General features: G+C 35.4%; 1 protein-coding gene across 6 annotated transcripts in view; it reads right to left on the reverse strand.

The window, feature by feature from the left end:
• LOC148955587 (uncharacterized) overlaps window positions 1-27,472 on the reverse strand; it is a 152,335-nt gene extending 124,863 nt beyond the window's left edge. For 4 of the 6 annotated variants that reach the window (XR_016143725.1, XR_016143724.1, XM_089108259.1 and 1 more), the window contains exon 1: window positions 313-411. The gene's annotated coding sequence lies outside the window, so the exon portion shown is untranslated. Of the gene's footprint in view, window positions 1-312; window positions 412-27,392 lie in introns of those variants that run through there. The other 2 variants (XM_089108262.1, XM_089108261.1) reach the window with 2 other exon arrangements.
• Window positions 27,473-27,781: the final 309 nt, after the last annotated feature.

Raw genomic sequence — 27,781 nt, forward strand, 5'->3', positions numbered from 1 at the left:
CTTTGCATTTTTGAGTCTATCTTTACTCGCCTGCTTTATTGTACCTTTTTCTATCCCGCTTTCTTACAACCGTTTTTTGTATAAACACCCATGAATTGGAATATTAAATTCAAACCAGCAAACTAATTATGCGTCAAAATTGAAAGGTTAGTATGAAAAAATTATGATAATATCCTATAATCAAATATTTTAAGTTTGTTTAGCTTGTCTATTTATATTTTTTTCACTTTATTGTCATCAATATATTTTTCAAGTGTTTCCACTAACATATCTAGAAAAAACAATAATTATTTTAATTAAAGTATAACAAACCTGATAATATTGTTTATTACGATATTTTACTTATCCCTTTTGTTAGAAATACCTTCTTTTCAAACCTAACATAGTTCTGAATCAAAAACTAGCCATAGACTGTTCATCTACATCTCGGGGACCGTAGCGGCGCTCAATTTAAGAAATTGCAATTCAAATTTTCTTATTACAATGCACGGTCGATCGCTCAAGTCCTTGGCTAACACATTAATTCCCTTTTTGTTAGAATATTTTAGGCGGCTTTCTGAATATATTCATTGTCATCTGTAAATAAATTTGATGACGAAAAACTGTGGATGCGTCGCAGATCGACGGCAGTTATTCGAAAAGTGTTAAGTTCGAAGACGTGAATTTTTTGAACGGGCGGAAAATTGAAAAAAATCTTGGTTTTTTTTATTTATTAATGCTGTGAAATATTTTATGAAAAAGAATTTGATTCGGCGCGCCCTATTTAATCAGATAGGAGATAAATACTGAATTCGGAGTCATATACCAGTTTTTGAAATATTGCAGCTGATTTTCGTAAAAAAGGAAGAAATAAATATAAATAAGAAGTTACAGCATCAGAAATGAAATTAAAAAGAAATAAGTTTTGGAAAAGAAAGATACAAGAGAAAAAGAAGAAAAGGAAGGAAACAGTAAAAACGAAAACAGTGTAAAAGAAATAAACAATTGAAGCTGGCAGGGTTAAGGGTAAAAAGTGACGATGATACAATTTGTAGGTTTGAAAAGTACCTGACTGACATAAAAGCCTGGGTGAAAAAGACTGAGTGACAGATAGCAGGGTAATTACCCTTATGAGAACACATAGTTCAGTATAGAAAAAAACAAAAATCAATAGTTAATGAGCCACGCATTCACCACAACAGAAAGACTACGAAAATTACAGAGGCATTTTGAGATTCTCTAGAGCCATTTATCTTAAAAATGGGCATTTCTTTCAATTTCAAAAGAAAGAAAAACCACTATTAACCAGCGCCAATTGGTCCCAGAGGAATCTTCAATTTGACTACTAAACATAAACAAAAAGAATCGTTGTATTTTTTTTTCTTAGTTTTACTTTCCATTGGGCCGAAGTTTTAAAAACCAGTTTTCCCTAGGGTACTATACAAATATTTATATATATATATTTTATGTAAAAAAAACTTGGACCGAAAATAAAATTAAAATTTTAATATTTAGTCGTTGCTGTTGCTGTTGAGTTGAAGTTTCAGCAAATCAGTCGCTCATATACGTAGGATGTTTCTTTCCTTAATTGAGGTTTATGTCCAGCCACTTCAATTGAACATCACACAAATAAATATTGGAACAGACAATGTCCACTTTTAATTTGTCATGGGGGTTGAACAAAGACGTTGCACAGTGTGCTCTTGCTTGTTTTGATTTCAATATTTTAAATTAACCTTGTTTTGAATTTTTCTATATATGCTGAGCGATGCTAAGCTGTCAATACTGCTTGTATTTTTTTTTTTTTTTAACCATTTCAAAGATCCTGAGGTTTTCCCTTGTCGATTTAAAATGCATATGCTTCTTTGATATTGTGGTTCTAAAAACTAAGGCTAGCAAAATAGCAGGCGAATATTGGTGCAAAGTCTCTATGCATTAATATAAAGAATGATCCATATGTAGGACAGATACAGATAAATTCAGAAAATATGAAATGAAATCGGAGTGAGGCAAGTGCTCCACCACCTTCCTTTCCTGACGTTCATTTGTACATTTCATATAATACATTTTTTAACTGGCTATGGTATGCACAATAACGTAGCTGTAACTATTTTGTAATCTGGAAAAGTTTTAAAAGCAATATCTTCTGTTTACAATGCGACATATCAAACTCTTTATGAACATCTTTTTTTCTGAACTCTTTCTGAATATCTTTTCAGAACAAATTCAGCTCAGAACATCTTTCAGAATATCAGAACTCTTTTAGAATTTTCAAAACATAAAACCCAAACGCTTGTGAAAATGCATTAATAACCCATCCCCAGTAATATGGCTCTCATATCCTGCATTAATCTGCCATTTGCCTTTAGTAAGTCCGATATTATCTTAAAATGTGAACCAAAGAGGGGGTTTGTATTCCTGTTTGCTTCCATGTTTATATCCCTGTTGGCCGCCTTTTTTTTTTCCACTGAAATAAAAGGACGTACAGAATTCAGTTTAATAGCTTACAAGTGGCTGGAAAAAACATAAGTTCAGGGAGCATTAAACAAAATCATTCTTATTTGACAAATGCAAATACATGAGCTACAGCTTTGGAAGCCAACAGGAAAAGACATACGAACAGATCATTTCTGAGTAATGAAGTCGAAAGGCCAGCTTTCGACGCCTTCGAAAGGTGATTACTTTTGATTTTTCTTTTTTTGGTAAGTTCTATAGCCCTATCAACTTTAACCCATTGCATAGTCTGCATTGCAACAAATTACCAATAAAAATACTCCAGAGTATTTAATGGGTCAGATTCGGACAATGTGGCTCACAGGGGGATGGATCCCAAAGAATCTAGAAATAACCAATCTGGCTCCTTATGAGGACATAATTATTCACCCTAAAGATATTATGTAACTATGTCTGTTTAGAGGATCAAATGTTCAAAACCAAATCTTGAAAGATGTCGAAATACGCGTTTACAGGTAAAACAATATCATTCATCATACAGATAATCTTTTGGCTATGTATTATTTGAAGCAGAGGTTGGCGTGGCCGTGACACGAAGTTTTACAATCAAAATTTTATTAATATAAAGTATGAAGTTTGAAGAATGAAGTTAATGGAACGATGTTTCAAAAGTTAAACTTCTACCAAAGATTGAAAAGAATAAAAAAAAACCATCAAATTGAGAATGCTTTTATCCCCAAATGCACTAAACAGTGAAGATTTCCTCTTACCCGCTTACCTGCTTACCTGAGAATCTGTAAAATTAAACTAAAAACGAAAGTGTAGGGCAACAATAAAATATTCAAGGACAACATTCTCTGTCACGACCATACCACGCTTTCATTTTTAACCTTGAAAGTTTTTGATTTTTTGAATAGCAGAAAAAAATTATTTTAAATTTTTGATCCAATTTAAGATAGAAACACATTTTCCTTTCGAATATTTTGTATTGCCACTAATAGCTAAAGGAAGGTATACAGAGGGAGGGGGTTGGGACCCGGCTTACCCTTATATCCAGAATCCTCTTGAATTCCTGGGCACTTCTTATTCAAATCATCAAGTAAATTTTGCCTTTTCTATTCCCCCCCCCCAACTTTTTTTAAAGAGTTGCCCTCTCTAAATAAACCTGCGAACGCGCCTGAGTAACTACCATTAGTCCCTGCAAGATTTTTACCCAGCTTGTCCAATTCTTTTACTAGCCTGATAACTTCAGCCTAGAGCTGAAAAATCATTATAGACAAAATACAGATTATTTAATTTTATCGAAATAAGACATATTATCCAGGCACGTACGCAGGAATTTGTTTCGGGGGGGGGCCAAATCCTTCAAACCCATTATTCTGTGATAAAAATCGGAAAAAAATCGTGAGATTTCGGGGGGGGGCACGGGCCAGGAGGGCCCCCCTGCGTACGTCCCTGATATTACCAGACAAAGATATATCTACATATTGGCAAAATAAAAATTCTGTTCTAAAATAAAGCATGGTCTTAATTTTATATCATGTAGCTTTTGGAAGGGTGGATTTGCGAAGTTTTGTCAGAAATTAGCCTTATAAGCGCAATTGAAAAGTTTTTCTAGGAAAAACGAGTTCTTGGGAATCACTACCCAACCTTCCCCCTCCCTAGCAACGCTCATAAATTTTATCCTTTTTTCTTTTTCAGATCCATTTATCTAAACAAGTTATTCTAAGTTCATAACCTTATCTGTATTTTCAAGAAAAGGATTTTTTTTAATTAGACGCCACGAAAAGTAAAATCGAAATAACAGTAACTTGGTAAGAAAATGCAATAAAGACAACTGGAAAACCCTAACAAGAAATCATAAATGAATTTATCGGTTTATTATCAAGGGAGAAATATCGGGCATTAGAGTCCTTGTTATCTTTCTCCTAGAGGGTAAGAAACGGTACCTTTGGGAATAATATACGCATCAAGATCCCCCTGGAAATTCGACTTATCAAATATTGTTTCTCTTAGATTAATTTTTTTTTCGCAAGAAACACATTTACTTCACCTTTTCTATTTTATTATTTTCTTCTTAAGATGCTTTAACTTATTAGCTTAGTTTTAATTTCCAGAAGAGATTATCAATGGCGTAAATTCGTAGATCATAGGGGTTCTAATCGCTCCCCTCTAGAAGTATAAGAATATATGCAATTAAATTGAAACTATTAGTGAAGATTTCAAAATTTTTGTTTAAGAACCTTTACTTCATAAATTATACATATAGTAATTTATGTTCGCTTTAAGTGATAATGTTGCTCCTTAGGCCTACTTACAGTTGAAAAACACTTTTTTTAATTTAATTTCTGATCATCTTTTTAATAACGCCGGGAAATCTGGGTTCCCCCCATGGGAAATTCGCTTCCCCACAAAAATTTCCTCCAAGGAAAGTTCCTCCCACGTAACCCACCCCCCCACCAGACCCCCGTTATTTCCCAATAGCCAATACTATATGTAAACAATGGAAAATGTTCATAGCTTGCAGTCCTTCCCCCGGGGACTCAAGGGGGGGGGGGGTCAAGTCATCATCAAAGACATAGCTATTAGATCTTTCGACTATGCTGAACAAAATGGCTATCTCAAAATTTTGATCGGGAAATTTTTGGGAAAATGGGCTTGGGAACGAGGCTGGCTGCCCTCCAATATTTTGGTTACTTAAAAAGGATGCTAGAAATTTTGATTTTCGATCAAACAAACCCTCTCTCGATCCTCTAGGATCATTGGTTCGATACGATGACCCCTGGGGAAGACAAACAATCACAAAAAAAATACACATCCGTGATCTTTCTTCTGGCTAAAAATACGAAATTCTACATTTTCAAACAGTTCGTGGTAACGAACTTTAAATAAGGAGCGACCCGGCTCAATAGTAACCGAAACCCTAAAAAACGGAATTTTGACACCAATAGATACATCAAAAGAATCGGATTTTTATGGTGATTTCACATATATATAATTTCATTAAGTTTAGCCTTACCAATCAAAAGTTACGAGCCTGAGAATTTGCCTTATTTTCAAAAAAAGGGAAAAACACCCCTTAATAGTCTTAGAATTAAAAGTCCTATCTGCAAAAATGTGGAATTTTGTATTTTTTGCCAGAAGAAAGATCACGGATGCGTGTTTATTTGTTTCTTTTCCCAGGGGTGATCCTACCGACCCAGTGGTCCTAGAATAGCATGAGAGGGCTCTATCAAACAGAAATTAAAAGTTCTAGTTCCCTTTTAAAGTGACAAAAAATAGAGGGCAACTGGGCCCCCTCCCACGCTCATTTTTTTCTCAAAGTCACCCGATCAAAATTTTGAGACATCCATTTTGTTCAGCATGGTCTAAAAATATAATAACTATGCCTTCGAGGGTGACTTAATCCCCCAGAGTCCCCGGGGAAAGGGCTGCAAGTTATGAACTTTGTTCAATGTTTACATATAGTATTGGTTATTGGGAAGAATACAGACGTTTTCAGGGGAAATTTTTTCTAGTAGTAGAGGGGGGGGCGGGGGTTAAGTTGGGGGGTCTTTCCATGGGGAAGGTTAAGTAGGGGGGTCTTTTCATGGTGAAGGGACATTGCTATGAAGGGGGCGCCGAATTTCCCAGCATTATTTAAAAAACTGTCAGAAATAAAAAAACAACAAGTTTTCAACTGAAAAACTTTTCAACTGAAAACTTTTCATCATCAAAACTTAAAACGAAAGAAAACTATTACGTATATGATTGGGTTCGGCCCCTATTCAATACCTCGCTCTTTACGCAAACACTTTTTTAGCACTTTCGTAAGAGCTATTTATTCTAATTAACGGCATTTGTGATTAAGGGTCATTCTTAAAGAATTGGAAACAAATTTGAACTTTAGCGTAAAAATCGAGGCATTGACTAGGGGGCGAACCCCCTAATATGCGTAATAAAAATATACGAATATAGAAGATCGTTAGATAAGTTAATTCGTAAGTTACCTATATTTATTACTAATAAAAACGTTCGTAAATAAAATTTCGAGAAAGCCATTTAACCAAAAAATAAAAAGTAAAATAAATATACAAATTTCATTTTAATTATTCATGTACGGTGAGCCAAAATCAAAACCTGTATTAATTCAAAGACGTTCAGAAATTAAATGAAAAAAAAAAATTTTTTTTAACTGAAAGTAAGGAGCGACATTATAACTTAAAACAAACAGAAATTATTCCGTATATGAAAGGGGCTGTCCCCTCCTCAACGCTTTGCTCTTTACGCTAAAGTTTGACTCTGTCTAAAAAATTTATTTTTTAAAACAATAAAAAAAAATTAGCGTAAAGAGCGAAGCGCTGAGGAGGGGACAGTTCCTTTCATATACGGAATAATTTCTGTTCGTTTTAAGTTTTAATGTCGCTTCTTACTTTCAGTTAAAAAAAACTTGTTTATTTTTTATTTAATTGTATATAAGAGCTTAAAACCTATGCAACATGGTTCTCTGATATGCTAAATCTGATTGTGTTACTTTCATTAAGATCAATTAATGTTTGGAGGGTGTTTCCCCCTTTTTTTTCGAAAACTGGGCAAATTTTCTCCGGCTCGTAGCTTTTGATGGGTAACATTAAATTTCATGAATATTATATATTTTGAATAAGCATCCACATTTGAATCTTTTGGTGTTTATATTGTTATCAATAATCCGTTTCTTAGAGTTTCTGTTACTATTTAGCCACATTGCTCCTTAATTACAGTTCGTTGCCACGAACTACTTGATAACGGGATGCTACCATTTTCATCTAACCGTCACAATCACTAAACGTCATTTCGTCGAAAAGAAAAATCCGTAGAACATCTAAAAAAATTTTGTTGTTATGACGTGTCGATGTTATGACTGTCGACGTTCTGACGGGTAGCGATTGTGACTGTCGATGAACTGACGTGTCGATGTTATGACTGTCGATGTCCTGACGTGTCGATGTTATGACTGTCGATGTTCTGATGGGTAGCGATTGTTACTGTCGATTTCCTGAAGTTTCGACGTTATGATTATCTATGTCCTGACGTGTCGATATTCTAGTAGATCCTTCGTCAATTTCTTGATGGGTTTCCTCGATGTCCTGACGGTAGTGGTCCTGACGTGTCGATGTTTTGGCGCCTTCCCCTTGATAACGACTGTACAGTCCTATGAATTGTTGGGTTGCTCGACAATCAGATGCAGATAAACTGAATGTTAAAACCGTTTGGTTGAGCTTGATTTTAAACAAGAAAAAACACTGATTAGAACCTTTTACAGTTAAACTAATAGTCATTGAGCAATAGATAGTAAAGAACAAGTTACACAGAGGCAGTTTTAGGGGAGGGAAGTAGAGGGGGTTCTTTCCCCGGGTGCCGAAATTTTAGGGGCACAAAATTTCAAATAAATAGTCTAGTGGTTATAATTATTTTGTAATTTTTGAAATTTTATTTTTATTAAAATAAAGTTGAGGGCAGAATTAGCAGTAGGTATAAACAAAATCTGAAATTTTCATTTTTCCATTTCTTCATCATCATTCTTTGAAAAGAAAAGTAAGTAGAAAGAATTTAATCAATTTTAATTTTTTTGTGATATTGTGTAGTCAAGTTCTTTTATTAAATTAAAATGTTGTTAATAAATGAAAATTTAGTTAAAATTTGACCTGAAAATTTTGGGAGAATGAGGGGAGGGGGTGACTAATCAGGCTTTGCCTCAATCGCAAGAGGCCAGAACCGCCAGTGAAGTTGCACCGTTTAAAACACAGAATAAATTGCTTTGGCAAGATTGGAAACACGTGAGTAATTCCATGCTTACAGTTTATGCTCCCTGTGCTAGTTTTCGCATATGGTTCTTCTTCTCTCATACGGTTTTAATAAATCAAAGAAAGAGGAAAATTTCAACTATTACTCCACAGTTCAAATTCAGTTCTATCCATCTACTCGATTGTATTTTTAAAATTCAATATACAGTGTTTTTGGACTAAAAATACGCTGAAAATTAGTTAAAATTGTTTGAAAAAATCACTATTTTTCTTCAGTTTTAGATTTTGTCTCTAATAAAAAGTCTAAATAATAGTAATTCTCGCTCGGTGAATCTGAGACTAATAAATGCAATGAAATAAGTATCTAATCCTTTTGTGCAAATTACAGCAACAGGCTTGTCCCATTGCTTGTATTAGAGGGCACATATAATTTAAACTAACGACGAATTTCTCATCTATCCTTTTTTCTTTCTTTGGACGAGTCGAAAGATTATAATGGTCTTGGTTCATACCCTTTACAAAACTATTTTAATAGGAGCACATAGAACATTAAATATTTCTTTTTCCAACGGATCAACCCATAATCCTTTCTTTTTAAAAAGTTTTATTACCGTTCATAAGATCCTGGGGGGAAGGTGTGATGACTTTGAATTGCAGCTGAAAAGGCTGATGACAAAGGTCTTTGAATTTTGAAGAATAGGAAGAATAAAAGTCGGATATTGAGGGGAGAACTAAGCAACAGTATGCATCCAATCCATGGAATATTGACGAAAATGGTTGTCTAAAGCAAATTAAAGAATATATTTAAAGTTTTATAAATTATTAATCTTGAATGAATATATTTAAATATTAAATAATAAGTTCAATAAATTAATGAATAGAAAAGTCTGATAAAAAGGTTTTTTTTGTGACAATACAATTTTGATGAATATGGAAGGTTTATAAATAAAAATTCACGCATTTTACTGAACTTAAAGAGATATTGAAGTAGAAATATTTTTGTTGTATTATTTAGATGGATTTATCTTTTGTAAGCAGGAAGGGTGTGCGAAAGCACAAGATGGCTGCCCCCCCCCCATTGTCATTCCTGGCTGAAGGGCCACGAAACGGAGATCAGCAACACCGGTATGGACCATAAGGTTCTAGTGCTTCATACTTACGTATTTCTTGTAACAATTTTAGGTAGAGATCTATTCAGAAACAATTTCAGGACGGGGGGGGGGGGTGCTCTTATCCATAAAAAAATAAAAACAGGTGAATTACATGGAAACGCGACGCAAATTGTGAAAATTGTAAACGACACATGGTTTCAAAGAGGAAGGCTACCCATTATTGCTTATGGAGCTGAGTTAATTGCAAAGAAGCCTTAGAATAATAACAATAACAATCAATGAAAAAAAAAAGATAAAGCTGAATATTGAAAAAAACGTCAAAAGTGGCATTCGGCTAAAATTTTTCTAAGTTTTTTTTGTATTGGTACACATAATTAAAACGTTTTCGAAGATTAGAAGTCTTTTTATCACAAGGGAAGAGCTTCGAAGGAAGACTAGAACCTTTCTCGTCTCCATGTATGGAGATAACTGTCACCGAGTTCTAAACCCTTAGTCAAATAGGATTCTAAATCCCTATGCTTTCTAAAAGCCAGGATATAATTTGTACTTTACTGAAAAAAAAAATCAAATGGATTTACTGAAAAAAATGTACATTGTCAGTTTAATATACATATGCTGATATTAATTCCTTAAAATCTTAACTAATTTTTGATTTCTTAAAGTTATAAAAATGAAAACTGTTAAAAGAGCTTCTTTAAGTAAAGTAAAAATTGTATTCTGGCTTTTAGAAAGCATAGAGGTTTAGAACCCTAGTCATATTAATTTCTGCTCGTTCTGAGTTTGACTCTGTTATTTATTTTAATTAATTAAGAAAAACTTTCCGAAAAATAAGTTTTTCAAAGAAAAGTAAATGGCATTTTAAATTTAAGCTCAGGAGATACAAATACCTGTTAAAATTCAAACTCAATACGACCAGAAATTACTATTAAAGAATAAATGAAACCCAAAACGAACAGAAATTAAATAAACAATCATAGCAAAAAACATACAACAAGTAATAATATAAATGAATAAATAGATTTTAAAGCGAGTAATGCATAGACTGAATATGAAAATCAAGCTTAAAAAGAAAAAAAATATTTTGTTATTAAAGTATAAATGAACCTTAACACGAACAGAAATTAAATAAACAATCAATGCAAACAAACATACAATAAATGTTAATGTAAATGAATAAATAAATCTTAAAACGAGTGAAACTTAAATTGAATATACAAATCAAGTTTGAATCGAATAAAAATAACTACAAACAAAAGTTTGGGTATCGTCTCACTGCAGAAGCCTAAAACCTACTGCGTCATTGGCGCTTTACAGAAAACAATTCTTTGAAATATTTTCACTTTTGTAATTTTAAGAAATTAAAAAATTAATTAAGATTTTAGGGAATAAATACCAGCATATGTATATTAGATTGACAATGCACATTTTTTTTTCAGTAAACTCATTTGAATTTTTTTTCAGTAAAGTACAAATTATATTCTGGCTTTTAGAAAGCATATGAGTTTTGAACCCAACTCACATTAATTTATGCTCGTTTTGAGTTTGACTCTAATATTTATTTTAATTTTTGTTCGTTTTGGGTTTCATTTATTTATTGATACTGATTTGGGGTAGTTGTATGCTTGGTAGATTATATAATAGTCCGGACGCCAGGTGTTGAAAATGTGAACCATACCACGACGGAATGGGGCTGCTACGAAAATTAGCCTACCCTCCACCCCCTAAATTGACCATGCAGATTCAAAAATACCAATGGCACTTGTTTGCGAGTGGTGGAACACTCCCAAACTTGACATTTTATTATATTTTGGTGTTTCATGCAAGAAAATGCATGTTCCACAAAGTTTGAGGTGCATTTTTCCGCTAAAATATAAATGCCTAGAAGCCATATAATGTTCACATAACAAAATAACACGATTATTTAAAAAAAATGGCAGAGTTAAAAAAAAAATGGCAAAACTATATGAGTCTTGAACTATATGAGTCAAAATCAAATTGAATATTAGATATATAATTATATTAATTGTTGAAAGATCCATCAGTTCAAGATTTTTTTTCACTGTAATTTTTATTTTCATTTTCAATGCTGTAAGAACTGGAAAATAATTAATTTGTAATATACGAGTAACTCATTTTCAGTGAAGCACCAATGACGCAGAAGACTTTAGGTTTTTACTGTTAAACAAGAGAGCAGTATCCAAATTTTGCTTGTAGTGAAACTATATTTGTCTTGACCAATCTTGAAAAGAACTAATAAATTAAACTGAATATTTGATGCATAATATTAATTGCTAAAAGCTCATCAATTCAAAATTTTACTGTAATTTTAATATTTATTTTCAATATTAAGTACAAAAGAAAACATTTGTAATATAATTCGTTTTCAGTAAAGCGCCAATGACGCAGTAGGTTTTAGGCTTCTGCAGTGAGACGATACCCAAACTCTTGTTTGTAGTTATTTTTATTCGATTAAAACTTGATTTGCATATCCAATTTAAGTTTCACTCGTTTTAAGATTTATTTATTCATTTACTTTAATATCTATTGTATGTTTGTTTGCATTGATTGTTTATTTAATTTCTGTTCGTTTTCAAGTTTCATTTATACTTTAATAGCAAATATTTTTTTTCGTTTTAAGCTTGATTTTCCTATTTAATCTAAGCATTACTCGCTTTAAGATTTATTTATTCATTTATATTATTACTTGTTGTATGTTTTTTGCTATGATTGCTTATTTAATTTCTGTTCTTTTTGGGTTTCATTTATTCTTTAAAAGTAATTTCTGGTCGTTTTGAGTTTGAATTTTAACGGGTATTTGTATCTGCTGAGCTTAAGTTTAAAATGGCCTTTACTTTTCTTTGAAAAACTTGTTTTTAGGAAAGTTTTTTTTAATTAATTTTTGTTCGTTTTTGATTGCATAAAATTTCAAGGTTTTATGGCATGGGGGGGGGGGTGCTTACTGTCCGATTATTCTTGACTTTAAAAACGGATCTAGAACTTTCAATTTAAATCGAACGAGGCTTTTTTCAAAGTCTATACGATTACCTCTTTGATAAAAACCTTATATATTAACAATAGACAGCTTGCATAACATGTGGAAAGCGATTGAAGACAATGAATGGATTGAAAAAATAGCTCCAATAAGGGGGTTTAGACCATTTAACTTCCTGACACAATATAATCACGGCTGTTTGGAATTGACATTAATAGGATTTTGTGTGCCAAAACAATTTTGCATCTATCACAGAGTATGTATTTTAACCTTATAACTGGATAATTATAATATATTTTCTATGTGTTCTTCCCATACAAAACAACTTCCCATAAGTTATAAGCCCCCCTTAATAAGTTATGCCCCAGGGCATAACTTACAACGCCTACCCCTGGGCCCTGGTGGGCTGTGTCGACACCGGAGTTTTTTGTTATCAGTACTTTGAACTATTTTAGCAAAGTGTCTATCTCAAAATTTTTATCTGATGCATTTAGGGCGTGAAGGAGGGAGAGGGGCTAGTTGCCCTTCAATCTCTTTTGACTCTTAAAAAGTGAACAAGAACTTTCAATTTTCAATCAAATGAGCCCTCTCTAAAGTTTATACGAGCATCACTTCCATAAGAAATAACATGAAGGATTCGGAGAATCCTTAAATTACAACCCTTGCCCTGAGCGCTTTGGGGGATTTGTAATCCTCAAAGACCTAATTTCCCGAACTTAAAACTACGTTTAATAAAATGGCTGTCTTAAAATTTTGATTGGATGTGTTTGGGGAAAGTGAGGGCGTGAGAGGGGGGTTAGTTGCCCTCAAATCACTTTTGACTATTACAAAGGGCACTAGCCCTCGGAATTTCCAATCGAACGAACCTTTTTTGAAGTTTCTACGACACCGTCTTATATAAAAACCTTATATGCCCCCAGGGCATAACTTAAAACCCTTGCCCTCAAGTTTGTGGGGGATTGTCCTCCTCAAAAACATATTTTGTATCTGGAAATCAAATACGCTGAACAAAATGGCTATCTCAAAATTTTGATTGGATGTGTTTGGGGAAATGATAGGCGTGGGGGGGGGCTAGTTGCCCTCCAATCCCTTTTGACTATTAAAAAGGGAACTAGCCCTTTGAATTTCCAATTGAATGAGCCTTTTTTGAAGTTTCTACGACAACGCCTTATATAAAATCCTTATATGCCCCCGGGGCATAACTTAAAACCCTTGCCCTGAGGGTTGTAGGGGAGTTTCCTCCTCAAAAATATATTTTCTATCTGGATAGATTTACTATGTGTTCTTCCCATACAAAACCCCTTCCCATAAGTTATAAACCCCCCTTAAAAAGGGCACTAGCCCTTTGGATTTCCAATTGAATGTGCCTGTTTTGAAGTTTCTACAACAACGCCTTCTATAAAAACCTTATATGCCCAGGGCATAACTTAAAACTCTTGCCCTGAGGGTTGTGGGGGAGTGTCCTCCTCAAAAACTTATTTCCTATCTGGAAATCAACTACACTGAACAAAATGGCTATCTCAAAAGTTTGATTGGATGTGTTTGGGGAAAGAATGGGCGTGGCGGGGGGGGGGGGCTAGTTGCCCTCCAATCACTTTTGACTATTAAAAAGGGCACTATCCCTTTAATTTTCAATCGAATGAGCCTGTTTTGAAGTTTCTACCACAGCCCCTTCTATAAGAACCGTATATTCCCCCAGGATATAGCTTAATACCCTTGTCCTGAGGGTTTTGGTGGAGTCTCCTTCTCAAAAGTATATTTTCAATCTTAAAATCAACTACGCTGAACCAAAATGGCTATCTTAAAATTATAATTGGATGTGTTCAGGGGACTGATGGGCGTAGGGGGGGGGGGAATAGTTGCCCTCCAATCACTTTTGACTATTAAAAACGGCACTATCCCTTTGAAGTTCCAATCGAAAGAGCCTTTTTTGAAGTTTTTATGACAACGCCATCTATAAAAACCTTATATACCCCCAGGGCATAACTTAAAACCCTTGCCCCGAGGTTTGTGGGGGATTTTCCTCCTAAAAAATATATTTTCTATCTTTAAATAAACTACGCTAAACAAACTGGCTATCTCAAAATTTTGTTGGGTTGGGTTGGGGGGACTGAGGGGGGTGGGGGGGGGGGGCTAGGTGCCCTCCAATCACTTTCGACTATTAAAAAGGGCACTATCCCTTTGAATTTCCAATCGAATGAGCCTTTTTTTTGAAGTTTCTACGACAACGCTTTCTATAAAAACCTTATATGCCCCCAGGGTATATCTTTAAACCCTTACCCTGAAGGTTCTTGGGGAGTGTCCTCCTCAAAAACATATTTTCTATCTGGAAATCAACTACGCTGAACAAAATCGCTATCTCAAAATTTTCATTGGATGTGTTTGGGGGAATTATGGGCGTGGGGGGGCTAGTTGCCCTCCGATCATTTTCGACTATTAAAAAGGGCACTAGCCCTATAACTTCTAATCAAATGAATATGATTGGAAGTTATTCTAACAATGCCTTCTGTGAAAACAATATACATCCGCCGGGAGCAACTTATGACTATTGACCGGTGAGTTGCGGGTGATTGTCCTCCTCAAAAACGATATTTCTGTCTAGACAACATCGCCTAAGAACAAAATGAATCTCTGAAAATGGCTAGTGGTTGTGTGTGGGGGAAGGATGGGCGTGGGGGGCTAGTTACACTCCAATCACTTTCAACTATTAAAAAGGGCACTAGCTCTTTGATTTCCAATCCAATGAGCCTGTTTTGAAGTTTCTACGACAACGCCTTCTATAAAAACCGTATATGCCCCCAGGGCATAACTTAAAACCCTTGCCCTGAGGGTTGTGGGAGAGTATCCTCCTCAAAAACATATTTTCTATCTGGAAATCAACTACGCTGAACAAAATGGCTATCTCAAAATTTTGATTGGATGTGTTTGGGGGAATGATGGTCGTGGGGGGCCAGCTGCCCTCCAATCATTTTCGACTATTAAAAAGGGAACTAGAACTCTCGATATCAAATCGAATGAGCCCCCTTTGAAGCTTCTACGACGACCCCTTCCATATGAAGTGCTTCTGGAAAAAAATAAATACATAATAAATAATAAAACATTGGAGCCGTATGGCCTTTACTATAGGCAACGCTACAGCGTTGCCTCTGATTTCTGTTTGTTTTGGGTTTCATTTATTTATTGATACTGAATCGTGGTAGTTGTATGCTTAGTAGATTGTTTGATTCTATTTTTGTTCAGTTTTGGTTTAATGGAGTTCTTTACTTTTTTTTGAAAAACTTATTTTGTGAAAAAAGTGTTTCTTAATTAATTTCAGTTCGTTTTATATTGACATAGTCTTTTTCAGGAAATAAGACTGACCCATTTCTAAAGTTAACCAACCATCCCTTCCGTAAAAACATTAAATACCCCCTGGGCGTAACTTACAACCCTTTACCCTAATCTCTGGGGTTTGTTTCAACCCCAAAAGCCTTGTTATATGATATTTAGACTTTTTTGAATAGAATGGCTATCTCAAAATTTCTATTAGATGCATTTCGGGACAATACGACGTATGTGTGTGGAGGGGGATACCTGCCTCCGATAACGTTGACTCTTAAAAAGAGCACTAGAGCGTCTGATTACCAATCTAATGAACCCCCTTCCGAAGTCTATATGACCGTGCTTTCTATAAAAACCTTATATGTTCCCAGGGTATAGCTCACAACCCTTGCCCTGAGGGCTGGGGGGATTTGTTATCCTCAAAGACATAATTTCTAGACTTTTAAATACGTTAAGAAAAATATCTATCTCATAATTTTGATTGGAAGTGTTTGGGGAAATGATGGGCGTGGGGGGAAGGGGCATTTGCCCTCTCATCACCTTCGACTGATGAAACAGGCACTAGTCCTCTCAATTTCTAATCTAATGAGCCCTTTTTGAAGCTTTTACCACAAAAATTTCTATAAGAACCTTATATGTCCCAAGGGCAGAACTTACGACCCTTGTCCTGGGGGCTATGGTGCGAGGGTTGTCATCCCAAAGCCATAAGTTCAAGACCTTTCAACTACGTTGAACAAAAACGCCATATCAAAATGTTGATTGTAAATGTTTGGGGAAAGGATGGGCGTAAGGGGGGGGGGGGGTGATTCTCTCTCCGATTACTTTCGACTATTAAAAAGGTTAATAGCCCTCTCAATTTCCAATTGAATGAGCCCTTTTTGAAGTTTCTACGACAATACTTTCTATAAAAACCTTAAATGCCCCCAGGGCATAAATTACAGCCTATGCCCCGGGACTGTGGGGGGTTTGTCATCCTCAAAGACATAATTTCCGGACCATTCAACTACGTTGAACAAAATGGCTATCTCAAAATTTTGATTGAATGTGTTCGGGGAAATAGTGGTCTTGAGAGGGGGGTTAGTTGCCCTCCAATTTCTTCCGATTATTAAAAGGGCATTAGCTCTTTCAATTTCCAATCGAATAAGCCCTTTTTGAAGTTTCTACGACAATACTTTCTACAAAAACCTTATATGCCCCCAGGGCATAGCTTACAGCCCTTTCTCTGAGGGTTGTGGGAGGGGGGGGGGTGTCATCCTCAAAGACCTAATTCCAGACCTTTAAATTACGTTGAACAAAATGGCTATCTCAAAATTTTTATTGGATGTATTTGGGGAAATGGTGGACGTAAGAGTTGCCCTTCGATCACTTTTGATTATTAAAAAGGGCACTAGCCCTTTCAATTTCCAATCGAATGAGCCCTATTTGAAGTTTCTACAACAAAGCTTTCTCTAAAAACCTTATATGCCCCCAGGGCATATAAGGTTTTATGTGTCATCCTTAAAGACCTACTTTTCAGAACTTTCAACTATGTTGAAAGTTCAAATTCAAAATGTTGAATGGATGTGTTTGGGGAAATGGCGGACGTGAGAGGGGTGTTAGTTGCCCTGCCCTTTTAAATAGTCACTTTCGACTATTTAAAAGGGCACCAGCCCTATCAGTTTCCAATCGAGTGAGCCCTTTTCGAAGTTTCTACGACAACATTTTCTATAAGAACTGTATATGCCCCCAGGGCATAACTTAAAACCCTTGCCCTTAGGGTTGTGGGGGGGGGGGATTTGCCATCCTCAAAGAACTAATTTCATAAACGTTATACGCTGAACAAAACGGCTATCTCAAAATTTGGATTGGATGTGTTTGGGGAAATGGTGGACTTGAGAGGGGGGTTAGTTGCCCTCCAATCACTTTTGACTATTAAAAAGGGCACTAGCTCTTTCAATTTCGAATCGAATAAGCCATTTTTGAAGTTTCTACAACAACGCTTTCCATAAAACCTTATATGCCCCCGGGCATAACTTACAACCCTTGCCCTGAGGGCTGTGTGGGGGGGGGGGGTCATCCTAAAAGAAATAATTTTTAGAACTTTCAACTACGTTGAAAAAAATGGCTGCCTCAAAATTTTGATTGGATGTGTTGGGGGAAATGGAGGCCGTGAGCGGGGGGTTAGTTGCCCTCCAATCACTTTCTACCATTAAAAACGGCACTAGCCCTTGCAATTTCCAATTGCATGAGCCCTTTTTGAAGTTTCTATGACAACCCTCTCTAAACAACCTTATATGCCCCCAGGGCATAACTAACAAACATTGCATTGAGGGGTGTGTGGGGTTTATCATCCTCAAAGACCTAATTTCCAGAACTTTCAACTACGTTGAACAAAATGGGCAATCTCAAAATGTTGATTGGATGTGTTTAGAGAAATGGTGGGAGTGGAAGGGGTGTTGGTTGCCATTAAGTCACTTTTGACTATTAAAAAGGGCACAAGCCCTTCCAATTTCCAATCAAATGAGCCCTTTTTGAAGTTTCTACGACAACTCCTTCGATACGAAGCGCCATGGTCTAAAAGAAAAAAAAATACATTGTGCCAACATCGTTCTTTACTTAGGCAGCACTATTGCGCTGCCTACATGAAAAATGATAAAATGAAAAATGTGACTTGCATTTTATTGTCTAAATTACGTTTAGTATTTTATTGTCAAAGTTACGTAAATTACGTTATATTCAAATGTTGCTCCCGTCTTGGTGGGATGGGGGGATAGAATGCCAAAGATTCTGGTAATTTTCCAAAATACAGAAGAGTATAAAACTTAAATATCCATCACAGGCTAATAGACTACGATATTGTCGATCAGTGGTTTCGAGCAACTTCGATTTTCGATTACTGGTTTTCGACCAGTTCCTTATAAAACAAATAGGTCTTTCAGGTGTCTAGTCAACTACTCAAGCGATTAAAAGCAGCTTTCCATTAGTGAGATATAGAAAAATTGAGCGAAAATGAGAAGAAGTAAGAGAAAATGAGAAGAAGTAAAAGAAGTACTTTAAAATATTTGAGACAAAACGTATAATTCGAAATGCCTTGACAGCCAAACAAAAAATAAAAGACGACATGGTTTGATGACCAAGCGTTTTGGGTTTAAAGGGGTTAAATACAAGGGTCAATATGACGAAGTGTCGTTTACCATCGTATGAGTTACCTAAGCCGCTTCAGGGCGTTTACCCCCCCGGAAAATACCTCCCGTAAAATACCCCCCGCGACAAATACCCCCTGCGAAAAATACCCCCCGCGAAAAATATCCCCCCCCCGCCACGTGGAAAATAAAGCTTTCTAAATTTGAGAATTTTATTTGAGTTCCATTTTTTTGGTTTCCATAGGGGGAAGGAATTTTGGTACTTGTGTATTATGCGCCATTCATTCAAGTTTACGCTGTGTAAAATTCGAGAACACACCGGTTTTTTCGTTAGTTTCTTCGTTACTTCAGAAATAAACTTGGGCTATAGATTTGCACATTACGGGGGGGGGGGAGGCGTTTACGGGGGGGGGTGTTTGGTTAAGTATATCGGGTCTGCATGCAAAATGTGTTTGGTACAATTATTCTGCATGTTGGATAGATAGATAAATAAGTGTATTTTAAAGCCAAATATACAGTCTGAAATAGGACAGTTGAAAGCCAAATAGGACAGTTTAAAGTCAGAAAACAATTCTTTCTAGGTATATGGCCACTAAAAAATTAAAGAAGAATAGCGAGGTATCTGGAAATTTAACAAAAATCCAGTATAAAGTAAATGTAATGTTTCATTTAAGTGTTTTTTCCAAGCGTTAAGTGTTTTTTTTTCGATGACCGTTTTTCCAAGTATTAAGCACTATTATTAGGTTAATGTAGCGCTCCATTCAAGTATCTACTGATGAATACTAATCAAAGTTTATGTTATTTGTGCCTTTCATTTATATTATTTTACTGTGTTCGTGGCCGTATATTTACCTTTAAAATACACTTCTCTATCTATCTCTCTAATATGCAGAATAATTGTACCAAACAGATTTTGCACACAGACGCCCTATACTTTATCCCCCCCCCCCCCTAATGTGCAAATCTATAGCCCATATTTATTTTTAAAGTAACGAAGAAACTAACAAAAAAACCGTTGCGTTGTCGAATTTTACACAGCGTAAACTTGAGTAAGTGGCGCATAATACACAAGTACAAAAATTCCTTCCCCCTACGTAAATAAAAAAAATAAAACTCAAATAAAATTCTCAAATTTGGAAAGCCTTATTTTCCACGGGGGTATTTTTCGGGGGGGAGGTATTTTCCTCGGGGGCTATTTTCCGTAGGGGGGTATTTTCCGCGGGGGGATATTTCCACGTTTTCTTCAGGAGGGTATTTTCCGGGGGGGGGGTTCCGAGGGGGTATTATACGGGAGAGTCATCGCCGGGGGAGGGGGGGGGTAAACGCCGGCCACCACCTAAGCCAACTGGGGATTTTATTAGCTCGAGGCTTGTCAAGCAGGTCCCCTTATGCTATAAAATAGAGGCGTATTGTCTGAAGCATGAAATCCAGGCGATATATTACTTTAAATCGTGATTACGATCGGCAATTTTGGCTTTTATTCACCTGGTTTTCAGGTATCTTAACGAACTCCTTATCTCGAGTGACAAAAACTAAAATCAGACAGTGACAATTTCTCTATTGCGGTAGCCTAGGGTATAACTATTTCACAAATCCTATTGTCCTTAGTACAAAAGACCCCCTGATAGCAGCCAGCTGGGGGTGACTGCAGTTTTAAGCTCTCAGCGTAGACGGTTTTATGGTAAGGATATTCGAATAGATACAATATGTAACTAATGCGAGAAGTCGTAAATTGTACGTAGAATTATCAGTTCCAGTGTCATTTTTAGAGCAGCTGAATTGAATTCGCAAGAAAGTGTCTGTTTAGCATACCTTCGAAAAGGGAGGAAGGATGGACTCCATATGAGGACTTTATTAAGATACACGGAAAGACTAGAGACATATCCTAAGACCATCAAAAGCAGAACTTTAGCTTAAAATACCAATTTTTCTAAAGTATCAAAATCCGTTAATAAAATTATCATACCCTCACTAAAGGTTTACACACAGGTATAAAAGAAGGCTTCAGGCCCGCGGGCTCCCTCAAAGTAAAAAAAATTAAATTTTTCTAAAAAGTTCACTTCATATTTTTATCAATCATTAATATATATATATATATATATATATATATATATATATATATATATATATATATATATATATATATATATATATATATATATATATATATATATATATATATATATATATATATGTTGGTATATTGTTTTGCCTTTACAATTACAAATTTCCTTTAATAATCTGGTTATTCGAGGATTTAAAAACACAAATCAAAAGTTGGCCAAAAAACTACCCCTGCAACAGTATTAAATCCAAAACGCGGAAGCCTTTCAACCAAAACTGCTAAGGAATGACATAAGCAATAAATAATTGGAACAATTAAAATCCCTGAAATCATAACTACGGCAAGCTACAGTCAAATTTTAATGTAAGAAGAGATAGGGGCGAAGCTGAAAACTTTATTATTAATTGTGAAAAAACGGAAGAATTGAACGGCGTGGGAACAAGCAGTGAGAATTTTGAATATAAAGAAACAAACAAGGCTATAAACGTTTTCCCTTTCGTAACATGATGAAAGCGATTGAAAAGACCTTTACAAAGCTAGTAAAAAGCTTGTCATTTGGCTGGCAAAAAAGAAAAGATAGTTTCTTGTCTCATTTTAATTCATAGAGGATGAAAACGACAGTGCTGCCCGTGAAATAAATATATTTAGAGACTACACTGGCTATAGATGACTTTAAACAAAACAAAGAATTTTTTTCAAGACAGACACACACACACACTCATATATATATATATATATATATATATATATATATATATATATATATATATATATATATATATATATATATATATATATATATATATATATATATATATATATATATATATATATATATATATATATATATATATATATATATATATATATATATATATATATATATATATATATATGTATATATATATATATATATATATATATATATATATATATATATATATATATATATATATATATATATATATATATATATATTTATATATATATAGATATATGTACTCGTATATACATAAGGAGAGAGAGTGAGAGAGCCAAGGACGCCTTAGCAGAAGTCTGCCAAAATATGTGCCTTGTATTTTGTTGTGATATTTTTTCTGATGTATTGGAAATCATCCTCGATTGGTTTTCTTAATGTTTTTACTTTGTTGAATGTTAAATAACCAGCTAACGATACCGAGCAAAGCTGTTTTCAACTATTCCTTCCTTACCAACTTGTTTCCACTTTAGATTTATTGTATACCTAGGTGTTTGTACTGTCGCCTTGAAAAATCATAATACACAGACAACATTCCTCAGAAGAAAATCGGTTTGTTGAAAACAGTCATTGACGCCGTAACAGTACAACAATGACATGACCCTTCCTTGACCCCTCCCCGAACTAAGTTAGATATCCTTCAAAACAAATTGTTGCCTATATCCCTAAATGGTTTTGCAAAGGATTTAGGGAGTCTTTTTCTAAGTTTCTTACCTTTTTCTTAAAAGGAAATCTTAAGCTCACTAAAAAGTGTTCAAACTAAATTAATTAGTGTCGTATGACTTAAATAAATAAAAAAAAAAGAAAACGAGCTGCTTCCACGAGAGCGTAAAAAAAACAAATCTAAAGCATCTACAATTGAAGCCAGCAATATCCAAAATAACGCAGCGACGAAGTTTAGTCTACTAAAGACAGGGACCCTATTAAAAAAAAAAAATAAAAAAAAAAAATCAATAGACCAAAAAAGTCAAATAAAAGGGGACACATACAGGAATCATGATTTTTAGGAGGAAGCGGGCCCCGATGCCCATGTATTTATGGACGCCCCGATGCCCATGTATATATATGGACGCCCTTCTAACTAGACGAAACTTTAACGGTGAAGAAATACTTTGATCCCAATAGAAAAGGGGGGGGGGTCGAAAATTATAGACACTAATGAGACCAGCTGTGTGTTATTCATATCATCCAGACCGAATCAGGCGACAAAATTACGTGACAGAAGATAGCAAAGCTGCTCTTGGGAGCCGGGCTGGGTTGCATAGTGGTACCTCCTCTCAAATACGAAACAAAACTCCACGGGTAAACTCTTCTGATACAATCCATCTTCTGAATATTTTGAGGAATCGGGCCCCGATGCCCATGTATATATGGACGCCCTTCTAACTAGACGAAACTTTAACGGTGAAGAAATACTTTGATCCCAATAGGAAAGGGGGGGTCGAAAATTATAGACACTAATGGGACCAGCTGTGTGTTATTCAGATCATCCAGACCGAATCAGGCGACAAAATTACGTGACAGAAGATAGCAAAGCTGCTCTTGGGAGCCGGGCTGGGTTGCATAGTGGTACCTCCTCTCAAATACGAAACAAAACTCCACGGGTAAACTCTTCTGATACAATCCATCTTCTGAATGTTTTGCCTATGTGCTCTACGACTTGTCTGAAAACCTAAGACTTTGGTCTAGCTTTTTATTACCACAGAAACTGGGAAATCTATATGGCTTGAGATCGATCAGGAAGAGCTTAAAATTTTAGACACGTCCCAAGGAACTGACGAAAAGGCAGCGGGGACTACAAGAATATTGTTCCCTTTTCACTTAAAGCACAAACAAAAACGAAATGGGAAGAAAAGCATATATTTTACGACAAGAATTACTTTGAGACGGAAGTAAGTGGCTTTATTTGACATGTTGAAGGAGAAGTAGAAGAAACAATAATTGAAGTCAGTCCTCTAATAGTGCTGATTTATTTCCGTTTATATTTTTTTCCTTTTCTCATTTAAAGAGTAGAAAATACATTAATTGCAAGGGTGAAAACACAAGCCGACAGATCTTTAGCTGTGGGAGGGGGCAAGAAGTCAACACACACAATTTATTCATCCTTGGTCACCGTTGGTTGGAGGGTTGATGTCTTGAGCAATAGAGAAAGCAACCAAACGTAGCTCTGCAGCATACTTTGACGTGCCTTTTTAGCCACTTTCGTCGTATTGAGCAAATCCTTTGAGTTTGCGTTGAGCTTCTTTTATATACACATTGGTGACGGACAAGAGCGGATCCAGGATTTTTGTTCGGGGGGGTTTTACTAATTTTCGACTCGGTTTTCGACTAATTTTACTAATTTTTACTAAGGTTTTACTAATTTTCGACTCGGTCAAAAATTTCGGGGGGAGGGGGTTCAAACCGGGTAAACCCCCACCCTGGATACGGCCTTGGTGACGGGGATCATTTAGGGGCCGACTTTTCCTTGGCATTTCCTTTTTTTTCTTTCTTTTTTGCTGATTTGTCGGTAGCCAATATTGCTACTGTCTCTTTTGTCACCATCCCCCCCAAAAAAAGTGGAAAATTAAAATATCATAGGGTAGAGAATCAAAGAGGAGCATCGTTTTATTATAGCTAAGGAAGGGGTGGGGTAAAAACTTTTACCAGCGACATAATCTATGTTGCAGTAGTAGTATATTTTATTACCTTCAGAAAGCAAAAATCACAATGTGGAGTACGAGGATAACAAAATGAAAAGAAAGGAAAGCAAAAAAAAACGCAAAAAGGACATAAAATGCTATAAGCACAAACAAAGAAAAACAAATAATTAACCAACTTCAGGAAGGAAAAAATCCAAAAGAGGGTCAAATAAAAATTCAAAGTTATCACACATAAAGCTTCACTAAGACCATTTGCAATTGTCTTTGGTCTTCAATAAGATCATTAGTTTGCAATCAAAGCTATACCAGTAACCGAGACTCTCCTTATCCGTATAATTGAACCATTGCTTTTACACAAACCTGGTGCATAATCAAGGGCCGCCCTTAGTTTATCACAATTTTGAGCTTTATACAGAGGGTTTTTAGGAGGGGTAGAGGAAGAATTTTCTCCGGGCACAGATATTTTAGGGGTGCAAAATTTCAAATAAATAATCTAACGTTTATAATCATTTTGTATTTTTTTTTTTTCATTTAAATAAAGTAGAGGGCGCAGTTAGCAGTAAGTATAATTAAGTTGAATCCGAAACTTTCATTTTTCCCACATCTTCATCACCAAACCTTGAAAATAAAATTAAATAAACCGAATTTAATAAATTTTTAGGTTTTTGTGATATTTTGTGTTGAAACTTTGTTAATAACTAAAAATTATGTTAATAAATGAAAATTTTGCTAAAATATATCCTGAAAATTTCTGTGAGATGGGAGGAGGAGGGGGAGGCACTAATCTAGAGTCTGCCTCAGGCCCAAGAGAGGTCAGAACCGCTACTGGCCTTATTCCCCAAATCTACTCAATCGGTCCGATTGTATCGAGTTGGAACATCTGAGAAAAAACACTATAAAACTAATTTTAAATCATTTGCGAAAAAATTCTGACCACGGATAGCCAAAATACAAAAATATTCATTTATATCCATGGGTATCAAAAAGAACCTTCTTGATTGGACCAATTTTTGTTAGCACTTGCTAGCCTCAATATCCCTTATGCTGCAATTGAAAGATATTTTAGACAGATAAGCTACCCCAAAATAGCCAAAACTCAAGGCCTAGCAATCACGGTATGAATTATGGCCATTTCGACAACACTAATGCCTAACTATTGCTGCTTTATGCCTATCCTTTGCATTTGAAATTCAAATTTGAGCAATAAAATCATATTAGGTCCTTAAAACTAAGTAAATGTCACCAATTTCGCCTTATAATGGTCCTATTATATTTTTTTGCAAGCCTTCCTACGGTCTCGTAAACCGCTATGCCTCTAATATTCTGCAGGTCCGCTATTTATATATGCAAATTGTAAAATTTTCAACTTTGCAAATAGGCGTTAAAACGTAAAGATTTTTGCAGAAAAAAGAAAAAGGCTGCATTTTAGCGGTTGAATTGCACTTTTTTCCGTTCCGCTAAGGATATGCAAATTGTCGGAAAAAGTAAAGTGTCATAAAAAACAGATACACGAGCATTTTTTTTAATTTTATCCGCAGCCTGTACTCTGAGCAAAAACAAGTTTTAATTTCTTATTGTATCGCTAATGAATTAAGAGTACTAGTACACAGAATTAATTAGGATTTTATTTTAACTTAGTCAAGTTTGCAAAATAAATTAATAGCATCTACGAGATTTTAGCAGCAAATAAATTTCAATATTCAAAATCTTGTGAATGAAACCGTAGGGAAGTTCCTATTTTGGCAAAGACGGAAACATTGGTACCAAGAATGAAGTTAAAACAAACAACCTTGAACACTTATGCAATAATCTACATTAAGAAAGTTTTATAGAAAGAAATTACGGGGAATTCCTCCCCATCCCACTGGATGAAATTTCACTGACTATGGTATTTTGACCAAATGTTCCTATAGTTTTCATATTAGTTGCAGTCTTTTACAAAATGCCTCCTCCCTCCCATGAAATAAAATTTAGCCTATCGGCCTGATGTATATGGTATCAAAATATTATTCCAAGTCTTCAAACTGTGTTAGTCTTGTTCGGGTGCATTAGCTTATTCCTGTCATCAAATCCCAAGCCTATTAAATGCTAATAAATCCTATTTATGCTTTTGATAAATTTATCCTTTATGCTTAGCATACAAATTCAATAAATTGAAGTTTTCTCTTCTCTCCAAAACATTCATTTTCGATAAAAACATAGCATAATCTTAAAACAAGTGAATTAGAAAACAAAAATAAAAACTTCACTAAGGCCCCTTGGAAGTGTTGCAGCAACTGAAACACTTTGGTCACAATTACCGTGCAACTCTTGCAACTATGTATTCTGGGTAAAAATTTGTGTTCTGCATAATGCCTTTGTTTTTTTAATTAGACTACACCAAAGATCAGCTTGAAGTTCATGAAGCAACGGTAAAAGGGACACGCTAAAACCCACTTTTTACAGACCTCTGTATCCAGAGTTTCTGTTTTGATCACCTATGTCAAGGCCTATGTCACCTATGTAACCAAGGCCTATATCACCTATGTAAAGGTTACCGAGCGACTCTTGCAACTATGTGTTCTGGGTAAAAGTTTGTGTTGTGCATAGTACCTTTGTTTTGGAGTTAAGACTACACCAAATATCAGCTTGAAGTTCACGAAGCAACGATAAAAGGGACACGCTAATAACCACTTTTTACAGACCTCTGTATCCAGAGTTTCTGTTTTGATCACTTATGTCGAGGCCTATGTCACCTATGTAACCAAGGCCTATGTGACCTATGTAACCAAGGCCTATGTCACCTATGTACCCAAGGCCTATATCACCTATGTAAAGGTCATGATCGGCTTCCTGCGTCCATGAGCCTTACATAAGATGTGAAAACGCATATTAACCACGAAAAAAAGCCTTAAAGGTTCGAATACTACTTGCTTCTACAACCAAATGCTCTATAAGCTATCAGATCCAATTCGAACCACCTAAAGACACAACAACCCTAGATACTAATCTCTACCTCACGGGCGGATCCAGGATTTTTTTTTTCGGGGGGGGGGGTTACTAATTTTTGACTCAGTTTTCGACTAATTTTACTGATTTTTACCTGGTTTTACTAATTTTCGACTTATTTTCTTCTCGGTCAAACATTTCGGGGGGGGGGATTAAAACCGGGTAACTCCCCCCCCCCGGGATACGGCCTTGCCCTACCTTGTTTAGCTGAGATCAGATGGATGCAGATGACAAACAATGTCACTCTTCTTTTGCAGAGGTCGTATAGAGCAAGTTCACCCAAAACCATTACTGTTACTGCTGAATATGTTTGGCTGATATTTTGAAGATCCACCTAGTAAATAGACTGATAACCTGAGATTGCCAAATCCCTGATGACAATAACTTACGGATACCTTCTCATACTCATACGAAGGTCGATAGCCATCGCTTTCCACCAAGATAACCATTTGGATAGATATCCTAAGCAAAAGAATTTGTGCCCCCTCCTTCAGTGCCTCACAGAGGTGGATCCTGAAATGTCAAAAGTAGGCCATTAACTCGTATTTCACATACTTAGTTGAGACTCAACAACCTAATATTTTAGA

Source organism: Artemia sp. Qi Xiang Cuo, chromosome 2 (assembly GCF_049724085.1).
Source record: "Artemia sp. Qi Xiang Cuo chromosome 2, ASM4972408v1, whole genome shotgun sequence".
Taxonomy (NCBI): Eukaryota; Metazoa; Arthropoda; class Branchiopoda; order Anostraca; family Artemiidae; genus Artemia; species Artemia sp. Qi Xiang Cuo.